Consider the following 12,655-nt stretch of genomic DNA (forward strand, 5'->3'; position numbering starts at 1 on the left):
CAGTGACACCGTTTGACAGAATCTATAGCACATTAAGAAACAAACATTTAATTAATTTCACTATTCTCTGCCAAAATGTGTCACAGTGGACCTAATCTGTTTTTTAACATCTATGGCCTGAATATTGTTTCTTTAACACCCTTCAGCAGTTCTAAGAGCCTCATCTGTCTGCAGTATAACCTTTCCATTGGGTCAGTCTAGAATTCTAGCCATATTCACAGCAAGCATTTTTGTTTAATTTCAGACAGTTGATTTGGCACAATATATCACAATTTTAGCCACAGCTTTTCTATCAGTGCTGTCTTAAAACTCATGCTATCCTGGCCCTGAATCAAGGCCAGCAGCTTCCTGAGGCTGTTGGTTTCAAGCAGGAGCCTAAAAAGATGTCTTTCTATGGTCTGTTGGCCATTTCAGAACTTAGGCAGTAAAATGGTCAATTCATTAAAAAGAAACAGCTTGAAGAAACCCCTCCTCTTCCCCCTGTGAGTGGCTGTGAGCGTGACAGGCTGCTGTGGCCCAGCACAAGAGCCACTGGCGTTTACTGGGACCCGAGCCATGCTGGGACCTGGAGTGCTGGGAAACCAAGCAACCCCTCCCCCCTGCCTGTATTGTTTTGTTGAACTTCAATATACATGAAAGTATGGACAGCTATTTTGAAGAGAATGAGAGACCCTACGACAGCCATTAGTGACTTCCCTGTTGTCTGGTTTTGAAGACCTAAAACGCCTTCCTCATTCTGTTCAGATCAGTTTTATACTATGTTGTTTTATATGAATTCTCTATATGCGAAGACATGGACAACTATTTGGAAGAAAACAAGAGAGAATATGATAGACAGTGAAGATCTAAGGTTGTCTAGCTTTGAAATTTGTATCTCTTAAATTGCTTTCTTATGTCCTATTTTGTTCTGTTTTGTTGTGTTTAATTTTACCCCCTTTAAAATAAAAATAAAAAAAATTTTAAAAACCCACATGCTATGTTTTCACTAACAGGTCACCAAGTTCTTCTCAGTTTAGACTTTAGTTTCAACTGCCTGTGAAAGAAGGTCTATTTTGGACCTCAGCTTTCTCTGTTCTGACTTAACCTAAGCCTCACTTTTCTTATTTCTAAGTGACTTTAATAGTTGTTCTTCCAAATTAAAGTGAGCCAATTAATACACACAAGTTCTTTGTATAATTGGCACATAAAAATAGTTATATTATATGTCTTCTGTTTTCCACTATCTGACAAAAATATTTTTCTATGGAAGCTTCAAAAACAATAATCTCTTCATTGAAAAAATTAAAAGTTAGGTACTAAATACTAATATATGGCATGAAGAAAAAAACAGGGAAAAGTTTCAAAATTACATTGTCTGAGTTTTTTTTAAAAGTACTTTTCAGGAGGATCGCCGTGAGTTCAAGGCCAGCCTGGACCACACAGCCAGACCCTAGATGCAAAAAACACTCCTTTTAAGAGCAAAATAAAAGATAGCTAATAGGAAGCAGAGAGACAGATCTTTCTCCAGTGGAAGGAGATCAAGTATTAGGGGAAATGGAGAGAAAAAGAGAATGAAAAAAAGACTTACGTACATGTACTAACTCCACACAAAGAATACAAACATTATGTACTGAAAACATGCACTAATAAAAAATAAAAGCTCCTTTAAGCTTAAAGGATTAGTTTAGATAAAGGTAATTTTAATAATATTCTACCCCTGAGATGATTATATTTAACATTTATGCATGAAAGCCATAGAATTGGTAGCATTTGTCTATTGGATTCTATCGCAGAGCTTGAAATGCTAACTTAAAATTTTGTATTCAGTTTTTATTGGTTGAAATTGGTCACATTAGGTAGAGAATTCATGAACAGGAATCAAACCGCATGGGTAATACTTCCCAGAATCATAACTTGGATCACCTCTTATTGAAAATTTTCTGCATGTCAAAAGAAATCTCCAGCATAGTGAAAAGAAAACCCACAAACTGGGAAAAAATCTTAGTGAACTGTCCCTCAGACAAAGGAATTCTATCTAAAACATATAAAGAATTTTTAAAAAATCAGACCCCCAAAATTCAAAGATCCAATCCAAAAATGGGCATCTGAGATGAATACACACTTCTCAGATGAATAAATACAAATGACAAATAAATATATGAAAAAATGTTGATCATCATTACTCATTAGAGAAATGCAAATTAAAACCACACTGAGATTCCATCTCACTCCTGAAAGAATGGCCAGGATCAAGAAAACTACCAACAACAAATGCTGGAGAGGCTGTGGGGAAAAAGGAACTCTCCTGCACTGTTGGTCAGAGTGTAGAATGGTGCAACCATTGTGGAGTTCAGTCTGGAGATTTCTCAAAAAGCTGGGAATGGAAGTCCCACTTATTCCAGCTATTCCACTTCTAGGCATATTCCCAGAACTGAAAACATCATACCACAGTGATATATGTACACCCATGTTTATAGCAGCACAATTTGTAATAGCCAGATCTTGAAAACAACCTAAGTATCCATCAACTGAGGAATGGATAAAACAGTTGTGGTATTTTTATACAATGGAGTACTACTCAGCTATAAGGAATGATCACATTGAGATATTTATAAATAAATGGGTGCAGCTTGAGAGCATACTCATAAGCAAAATAAATCAAACACACATGTATAAATACTGAATAGTTTCCCTAGAGTAAGAAACGGTAAGAATACATAAAAGTATGTGGTAAACATGATTCCCCATTATATTGCTTTGAGGCCTTATAATGTTTTCATTCATTAATTGGAATGGTTTTATTCTGGGTTATTTGATTTTATTGTCTGTGATGGTATAAACAGTTATTTTGAAGAAAACAAGACAATATAACAGCTAGTGCTGATTTAATAGCATCTTGTTTTGAAGTCCCATGAAGCCTTTGTTCTTCTGTCTCCATCGGTTTATCATGTTGTATCTTACTGGATTTTATTATATGTGATAGTATAAACAAAATTTTTTATTGACAAGGAGATAATATAGAAACCATTGTTTGTTTTCTGTTAGTTGGTTCTAAATACCCTGTAATACTTTCATTCTCTTGAATGGTTTTACACTGTCATGTTGCGTGTGATGCTATAATATACAAAGTTATACTCAAATATTTCAAGGAAAGAGACACTAGGATAGCTACTGTTATGTTGGGTTATCTTGTGGTGAAACACTACATTGCTTAAATTGTTCTGTTCTGTATTATTATGTTATGTCCTCTTTTATCTTATTTTAATCTCCTTTCATTTAATTCTTTTTAATAAAAAAAGAAATTGGTCACATTTAAATTGCAAGTGGTTTCTATATTTATCAGGTAAAGACAGAAAAACATTTCACTGTGAAATGTGTCACCCTCCAGGAGTTTCATCAAATTGTCCTTGGCTACCAGCTACAATCAAGCTAATGCACTTACTCACATAAAATATGTGCTGATTTTGTTGAGGTTTATTTACTACGCTAGTGATTTTTTTAGTGAAATTGGGGTTCTAAATGGTAACCACAGGGATGACTGCCTTGTAATGTTTTCAATTTAATCAGGTTTAATTGTGAATCTAACTGATTTCTTATCAATTCTGTGATTCATACGATACAAATGAAATATAATTTGTAAAAATGTTTGAACATATACATTCTAATACTATTTCCTCTTTGTAAAAGTACTGCTCAGTAGTAATAATATGGAGTGATGTTTTTCACTTGATAAATTAACTTATATTTGAGAGTGAGCTATAAATTTATTATAAATTTTTGCAGCTAGGAAAAGGTATGATCTCTAGATAGACATTTTTCTCCCAATTTTGACTGTGATGGCTACTTTTTAAAAATTGAACTTGAAAAAAGTCAAGAAAAGGGTGTTTGTAGGACTTTTGATTGTCACAAGTTGGCTGTTTAAATACTAAGTACTACAGTGTTGTATCTCCAGCTTTTATGCCTTTTGATATATAGTAGATCTTAATTATGATGTAGTCAAATTTATCAGTTTTCTACTACAGTTAGTGGTTTCATATTGTAGTTAAATTTTATATGCCCTAATGTCATGAATAAATTTCTTTATATTTATATTATTTCTCCAAGTTTTATTATTTTCATTTATTATTTATTTCACTTATTCATTTATTATTTATTTTCATATTTAAACTTATGGTCCACACCAATTATTTTGAAAGGATGTGAGGGTAAATATTTTGGGCTTTGTGGCCAAGAGGCAGAAGAGATACTGTAGCGGGGTGTTGTGGGACACGCCTGTAACCTCAGCAGTCAGGAGGCTAAGGCTGGAGAATCTTGAGTTCCAGGCCACTGGGCTACACACAAATAAAGGCCAGCCTAGACTATATAGTGAGACCTTGTCTCAGAAAGAATATTGTATATGTTTTATATCACAAAATTTTCACAAATTAGTGATTGGTAAAAATTTAAATATCATAAAAATGAGCACAATTTTTGTGATACTGGTTTGCTGGTGAGGAATGTAATTCTTTTTTTAATAGCAGGGAATATTTTGCTGAATCAAAACTCAAAGTTAATGTTCCTTGTCAATCAGAATCAACTCCAAATGTTTATCTATTAATGCTAATTTGCAATAAGACTTGTCTATCATCAGTGAAAATATGTTTCCACCTATGTGTTTATTGTGAGGAAGACATTCATACTGTTTTGTTAGCTTCTTAAGGCTTTGTTCACATGCCATGGCATTGCATGGTCAGTCACTTCCTTAAAGAGTTAATGGATTTTCCCTAGGCATGCATTTGAATGGATTCTGAAATGTAAAAATGTCCTTTGTACTTACATCAGTGTCCCCAAAACTCTACTGGAAATATAGTTTTAAGACTGGAAAATATGTCCACTAAAAACTTGTGTGGTGATGGATCTTGTTTCTTGTTCTAACGGTATACGGAATGGGAAGCTTATTAAATGACTTACCAAGTTCTGTGATTCAAAAATAAGTTGTTGGGGGCTGGGGATTTAGCTCAGTAGTGTAAGTGCCTGTCTGGCAAGCGCTAGGTCGTGAGTTCAATCCCGTACCAAAAAAAAAAAAAAAAAGAAGTTGTGAAAAATAAGTTGTCAGAAGGACTCTAGTGGAGTATAAATTTCACATGCAAATATTATTTGGTCTTGTGATTTTAGGTTGAATTTATTAAATAGCACTACCAAGTCTGCAGCAAGAGCTAATTCCAAAAGTCATTCAATGATTGACATAATGTTTATCATTCAGAAAAACTGTAATGTCGTTCTGAGCTAAAAAAAATCACAATAAAACTTTACAGTTGTGAAGCTGTAGAATTGCTGGGATATTTTGCATATTTGACTCCTACTTATGACAAAAATTCCTAGAAATAATGATAGGCAGAACACAAGGCCGAATGATACTCACCGTCATCCTGCTGGCTCTGGATCATACAGAACACTCAAATATCTCTCTGAAAGTTCCTGTGGGTGAAGAACAGAATGAGGAAAACCACAGCTTCCAGGAACTTGCATTTTAAGAGCCCTCATAAATTTGTTCAGCTAAGCCTTTTCTTATTCCATGTTTTTAGCGACCATCGGTTGTAATAGATCTCAGTAGATTCTACTTCAGGTTTTATTGAGTTAGAGGGTCTGGAATTTGGCTTGGCAGCATAGGTGCCTGCCTGGCAAGCCCGAGGTCATGAGTTCAATCCCCGGTACCACAAAAAAAAAAAAAAAAAAGAATTAGTATTTCCTTTTCTGGAAATATTCCTACCTGTTCCTATCCTGTACAGGTTATTCTTACAGTCTAATTCCTCTTTCACTCCAAATTTGACATAGGCTCTTTGAGTAAATAGTTCAGTGAATCAATAACTTCTATGGGTTCATATAGTCAAGAAAAACAGCTTGAAATGATTTGCCTTGCTTTTTAATTGGTTATTGATGTTGTTCCTCAATGCTTCAAAAATTTTTCTCATCAATAGGCTAATGGTCTTAAATAAATGTATTTTTTCTAGATAGATTTGTTTTCTGCACTAAAAACTACGTTTTATTAACCCACCACTGTGATGTGACTTTTCTCAATTAGTTAACAAATAACCCACTTGGAAATTTATTTTGATCACAATCTTTCTATCTAGCCTCGAGAAGAAATTCTGTAATTTAATATCCTGTATTACATTTTTCATTTTTCTCATCATTGCCTTCCTGAGAGTTGGAAATACTATAGTGAGTACTTTATCTGAAAAGTAGACAGATAGATATATTATTTTTAGAACAGAACTACAATGTCATAATAAATACAATCGTTTGTCACCTATTTCATGAGCAAAACAAGGCAGTATTCCCAGTACTTGGGAGGCTGAGGCAGGTGGATTGCCATGAATTTGAGGCCAGTCTGAGCTAGATAGTGAGACCCTGTCTCAAAAAACAAACAAACAAATGCCATATTCTATTATGCCTTTAGATATTCAAATATGACATTATGTTTCTATTCTTTTCTTGCTTTGATACAAGTAACAAAAAAAAAACCTGAATGTGATAGGGTGCTCAACTGTAATGCCATGACTGCAATTTATGGTCACTGAGGACTGAAATGATGCAAAAGCAAACTCTCATCTCTGCTCCAATGTCCAACCCTGCCGTTTTCATGTGAAAGTGCCATGGATAATACGTAAAGAAATGAGCACAGTTGTTCTGATAAAAGTCATCTTTGCTACTTTTCCCACTGCTGGAATAAAATATGCAACACCTACAAGTTAAAGGAGGAGAGGTTTATTTTGGCGCACAATTTTAGACCATGATTGGCATTCTCCGGGGCAGGAAAAGGATGTCAGAAGAGCATGGTAGAGAAAAAGGTGCTCATCCCATAGCACCCGGGAAGCAGACAGAGTGAAGCGGAGGTGTTAACCAGCGGGACCTCCTCCACCCAGGCTCCACTTCTTAACAGCTGATCCCATCAGTGGGTGCATTCACAGGTAAATAAGCATGGTGCCCGTGATACGATCACCTTCTACAGGCATGAAAATTTGAGGGACATCTTAGATCTAAACCATAACAAAATTTTTTTATGACCAGTGAAATTTAGTTGTCATACAATTTTCAGGTGTCACAAAATATTAGTCTTTTGGTTTTTTTCCCTCACGCGTTATAAAACAGTAATTTACAGGCTATATAAAAAACAGGCAGTAGGACAAATACAACCCATGGGTCACAGTCTGCCCAAAGCTGATGTCAATAGGTCACCAAGAATAGTGTTTATTAAAATATCTTTTGAGGAGTTCTAATCCTGGGTCTTCTCAACAATAAAAAGTCATATAATACATTTCCTAGTTGCAGATTCAAAGTGTGCATAATAAACACTGTGAAAGCTGCAATTTATCTTTGCCTAGTCCCTAATGCAACTGTAATGATGTTTATTATTTCCCACACAACTCTTATTTACACAGAACTCTAATTTGCATGACTTACAATCAAACTGTGGTAATTCTTTGAGAAACAATGATATAGGACAGTGTGCCTATTTTATAAATGATAATTCACTAACATAGTTAAAAATACCAAAAACCAAGAAGCATAAAGTAGGAAGTTTATATCACACCCCAGAGTTCAAAATTGATACTTTCCCCTCCTCCATGAAATCCAAGTTTCCAGTTTCAAGGGCTGTTTTATGCATATGAAGTTACGTTTCTGTGTGAGGGGCATGTAAGTGCCCAGGTGTCCACTGATACACATGGATGAGTCTTGAAAATGGAAAGGCACACCCCAGTGCACTCTGGGTATGCTGGGTGAAAGGAGGGAATGGTGATATTAGAAAACCTATTAATTCTTTTTCTATATCGTTTAACTGAATATTTGTAACATTTAATTGGACGTGATATGTACTCAGACAATGTAGCCAAAATCAGACAAAAGCCCAAAATCTGGGCTTACTCATATAATGCCTCAACCTCCTCATTTGTAAATGGAGATACTGATCACTTCTCTCAGAGTATTTTGGAAGATTGCAACAAATAAAGATTAAAAATACTCTTAGTCTAGTGTTTGGCACACAATAAATGTTAGGTATAAAAATCTCACCTTAAATTCATTTTTCAAAAATAAGAATGATTCAGAAGGAACCTCCAAACCATGAAGCTTCAAAGAAAGACAACAGAGCAACCTGAAAGAACTGTGTAAAGGGACTCCGGTCAAGAGGTGGAAATTCAACACTTGGAACTCTTCTGCTGAGTTACAGGTTGAATTAAGAACAGCCACACCAGCATTCGTTATTGTTTGATTTACTAATGACAGCCCCTTTCCCGAGGTGGCCGTCAGGGGCAGAGTTCTGAGGAGCTGGGGAAACGGGGGCTGTGTCCCCACGAGGCCTCTGCAGCCCAGGGCTCTGCAGTCCACGCTGTAGCTTGTTTCTCCTCGAGCAGAATAGTGATCGATGTCACCCCCTCGCTGGTGCTCACCTGACCCCCTTTTATCATTTAGTTTGAGATAAGATCTAGCTAAATTCTCTAGGCTGGTCTGGGGATGGTGATTTTCCTGCCTCAGTCTCCCAAGCAGTTGGAATTACAGGTGGGTGCTGCTACTCTGCCTAGAAGTCTTTAATAGATCTAAACTAAAAGGGAGAAAGAAGACATGAGAGAGACAGCAGAAGTAGAAATCCGGACGGAGGCCTGCCTTGGCTGCCTCGAGAACAGAATAAAACTACACGGTAGTTTTCACAGGGCCTAGACCCGGGAAATGGAAAACAGCTTCCGTCTAACAGAGCTCTGCAGGAAGTCCAGACAGTATGAAGGTGGTTTAGAACTGCAGGGGACCTCGAAGCCCTGCAGCTCACTGATGCTTTTCCAAAGTTCATTGTTCCCTTTGGATAATTTCTATTGCTTCAGATTTCTATTGTCTTCAGATCCGCTTATCTTTCTTCTCTGGGTCTGATCTATCATTAATTTCATTCGTGTAATTTTTACCTATTTTTTATTGGTAGGTCAATATGAATAGTTACATTTACTTGTAGTATCCTGCTAATTCTGACAGTGGTGTCTAATACCCTGCTAATTCGATATTGCTGTCAGTTTGATTGGCCATTTTCATTATGTTCATATCTTGCTGCATATTTCTATGCCTTTAATCTTTAATTGAAAGCTACACATTGTGAGTTTGACTTCTGTGGGTGCTCAATTTACCACTTATCTTGGGTTTTGTCCAGGGATACAGTCTCTTTATGTGGAGTTACTTGTGAAAGCTTCTTGCTCTAGTATAAATTGCTGACAACTAGGGCGGTGGTCTAACATGGAGGAAGGCCAAAGCAGGAACGCCTACCACTTCTTCTTTCTTCTCCAGCCCTAATTGCAACTGCCCTTCCTGTCTGCATGTACAGAAAATTCCAATCAGGTCCTCACATGTCATCAACATCCACCCCACGCACCACTTCCCATCAGAGGCCCTAACCCTTGGCCGCTTTGTATCTGGTCAGAGGAGGCAGTCCACCCGCCATGGCTTGTGTGCCCCTTTCCCGTCCTCAATAAACCTGTTCTTTTACTTTTCTTTTTTTAAATTTTTTTTTTTATTTTCGCTTTTCTCTTGCAACAGAAAACTAACACCTTGCAGGTCTAGCTTTTTCATTTGTTAGGTAAGTACACAGCAGCACTCAGTCTAGGGATAATTACTGCCATATAAAATGGCGCACTTTCCCAAATCCTGGGTCCCAGGCTCCCAGTCCCAAAGTAGTGGAATATGCACCGTTTCTGGCCCTGTTTAAAGAGCCAGGTGGGGTTTCCTCGGTGTTCCTTTCCTGGCCCACCCCATCCCCAGCTGCTGGCCGTCCTGGAGCGCAGCCTGGAAGACTGCACTTCAGGGCTTCTCAGCTGTCTGCCTCAGCTGCTGCTTGGCTTCCCATTCCCGTTGTGTGGCTGGAAACCTTCAAGGCAGTAAACCAAGGAAACTGCAGGGCTCAATTCATCTGCCGTCTCTCATGGACCACTCACTGTCCACAGTCCTTCACTCCTGGTGTTACTGTCTGTAAAAATGCTGATCCCTGCTGCTTTTTTGTTTCAGAAGGAAAAGAATGCCAAACTGACCAGAAGTAAAAGCCCCAAAACTGTTTAATTCAATAAAATTGTTAAAAATATCTATGGGGATTAACATTATAAAATTATTACATAATCAATTATACAGTAAAATAGGATATATTGAGGTAGACCATGATGTATGTCTTTTGGCACTAGCATGAAAAATTTCCGTGCATTGTCTGTCAGCATAGATTAATATGACCCCAAATCTCAAGGACTAAAAGCAATAGAGGGTACTCTTTTGGGAAGATACCTACTCAAATGAAATCCCTATTTTTAGTTTTCTGAGGAAATCTTCACAGATTTTCATAGTGGTTGTACTAGTTTACATTCCCACCAACAATGCCAGAGTCCCCCCTGCCCAACTATGCTTGCCAGCATGTTATTACATTGTCTGATGGCTACTCTTTGTGGAGTAAGAAGGATTCTCAGGCTAGTTCTAAATAGATAAGGAGGTTCCGGAAGAACATGGTGGACAGATAGCAGATACTACGGAGGCTCTCTGAAAGGCTTGGTTCAGAAGCCAGGAATGGTGCGGACTAAGGAGACATAAGCCGGTGGAGATATGCTCTGCTGACTCAGGAACGAACTGGGCTGAGAGAAACCAACTTGGAATGCAGTCCTGTCGCTAAAACAGGAACAGAAAAGCCTCAGTGTGGAGGCTGGACCCCGTGCCACTGGAAGCCGCGATTTGGGTTTCCCGCCGCGCGCGGCGGCTGGCTGCCTCTACATCGGCTCGGCAAGGAGACAGAAGCGCGGAAGCTCTGAGAACGGGATTCTGCGAACGGAGTTGAAAACAGGACGGGCAGCTAGGCGTGCACTGACTTATGGTGAGGTGAGTGAGAGAAACTGACACTCTACCACAGTTTGACTCCAGCGGAGGACTTTCTGGGCTCAGGCAGTCCTGCAGGAGCAGGGCGCGGTGGCGACTCCAGCCACATATCCCCCTCTTGGACTGGATTGGTGAAAAGTGCCTGGTCTGCGTGAGGCTGCTGGCGGACCCAGTAGGCTGGCCCAACCCAGATCCCAGAGCCTGATGGTGGCCGGGAGGGGCGGGCCCAGTGTAGGCTGCCTGATCTGCAACTTCCTGGTGCACTGTGGTGGGCGGGAACACCTAACCAGCGCAATTCGATCAGGCTGTGGCTGACAGGGAGGGAAGCTGGGCCTCCTATGTAAGCTTGCATATATAAGGATCAGAGAATATGGGAAGAGGCAGCAACAAGAAGGGCTCCTCGGCCCCCAATTCTGAGAAACAGGCAATAGCGGACACTGCACCAATAGACATAAAGCGCCATATAGAGAGCCTCATAGACCAATTCAGGAATGAAGTTATCAACGACCTGAAGCTAGAAGTATGCAGAATAGTTAGAGAAATGCTAAGCACCACCCAGGAAAAAACAGATGGTGGAATGGAAGAACAGAAAAAGAGGGGAGAATTGTTTGATGGAGAAAACAGAGAAAGCATAGAGTACGTGAAGCAGGTTCAAAGGGACTACCAAGAAACTAAGAAGTCTATCCAAGACTGGCATAACAGCTTGAAAGAAACTAAGGACAGACTATCTGAACTGGAGGGCAGACTTGTAATATGGGAGAATGAAATGAAAAACTTCTTAAAAATAACAAAGAAACAAACAGCAATAATACAAAGACAAGAAGATGATAAGAGGATCCATAACTTAAGGATTAAGAACATAAAAGAAGAAGTAGGGACACAAACAAGTGAACTACAAAAGCTACTCACAGAAATAATCCAGCAGAATTTTCCTAATTTAGCAAAAGGTAAAGATACTCAGATGTATGAGGCATACAGGACCCCAGCTACCTACAACCCAAACAGAGCAACACCCAGGCATATAATAATAAAAATTCCAGAAATTCAATACAAGAACAGAATATTAAAAGCTGTCAGAGACAAGAAACAGACCACTTACAAGGGAACACCCATCAGAATTACAGCAGATTTCTCTGCACAAACCATCAAATCTCGAAGAGCGTGGGGAGAAATAATTCAAGCTTTGAAAGATAATAATCTCCAGCCAAGATTGAGATATCCTGCACAACTGTCCCTGGATATTGATGGAAAAACAAGGTGCTTCCAGGATAAAGAGGAACTGGGGGAATTTGCAACCACCAATTCAACTCTACAGAAAGTATTGCAGGATATTCTAAAAAAAGAAAAATACAAAGAACCCAGAAATAGTGGCGGGGAGGCCACAATGAATGGAGCAGAGAACAAAATGAAGAAGACAAACTGACAGCTACTGACAGAAAAAGAGCTCAACAGAAATGAGACAGAGAAGATTGGATGATAGGAACAGCTATTTTGGAGAAAATGATATCTTAATAGGTAATACTGATTTAGTATCATCTTGTTTTGAAGTCTCATCTAGCTAGCTTTTGTTCTTCTGTCTCCAATGGTCTAAATAGGTTGTATCTTATTGGATTTTATTATGTACGATAGTATAAGCAAAAACCTTTTAAAGACAAGGAGATTATACAGAAACCATTGTTCATTTTCTGTTAGTCGATTCTAAATACTCTGTAATGCTGTCATTCTCTTAAATGGTTTTACATTGTTTTGATATACATAATGCTACAGTATACGAAGTTGTACTCAAGGATTTCAAGGAAAGAGTCAATAT

At 38.3% G+C, this 12,655-nt stretch overlaps 1 non-coding gene across 1 annotated transcript; it reads left to right on the forward strand.

Annotated features, from left to right (window-relative positions):
* Positions 1-320: 320 nt before the first annotated feature.
* Positions 321-457, forward strand: LOC111753396 (small nucleolar RNA SNORA2/SNORA34 family). The gene has a single exon (XR_002788193.1). It is a non-coding gene; the product is annotated as a small nucleolar RNA SNORA2/SNORA34 family (small nucleolar RNA).
* Positions 458-12,655: the final 12,198 nt, after the last annotated feature.

The sequence above is a fragment of the Cavia porcellus genome, unplaced genomic scaffold (assembly GCF_034190915.1).
Source record: "Cavia porcellus strain 051 isolate PalLab524CR breed Dunkin Hartley unplaced genomic scaffold, mCavPor4.1 scaffold_8, whole genome shotgun sequence".
Taxonomy (NCBI): Eukaryota; Metazoa; Chordata; class Mammalia; order Rodentia; family Caviidae; genus Cavia; species Cavia porcellus.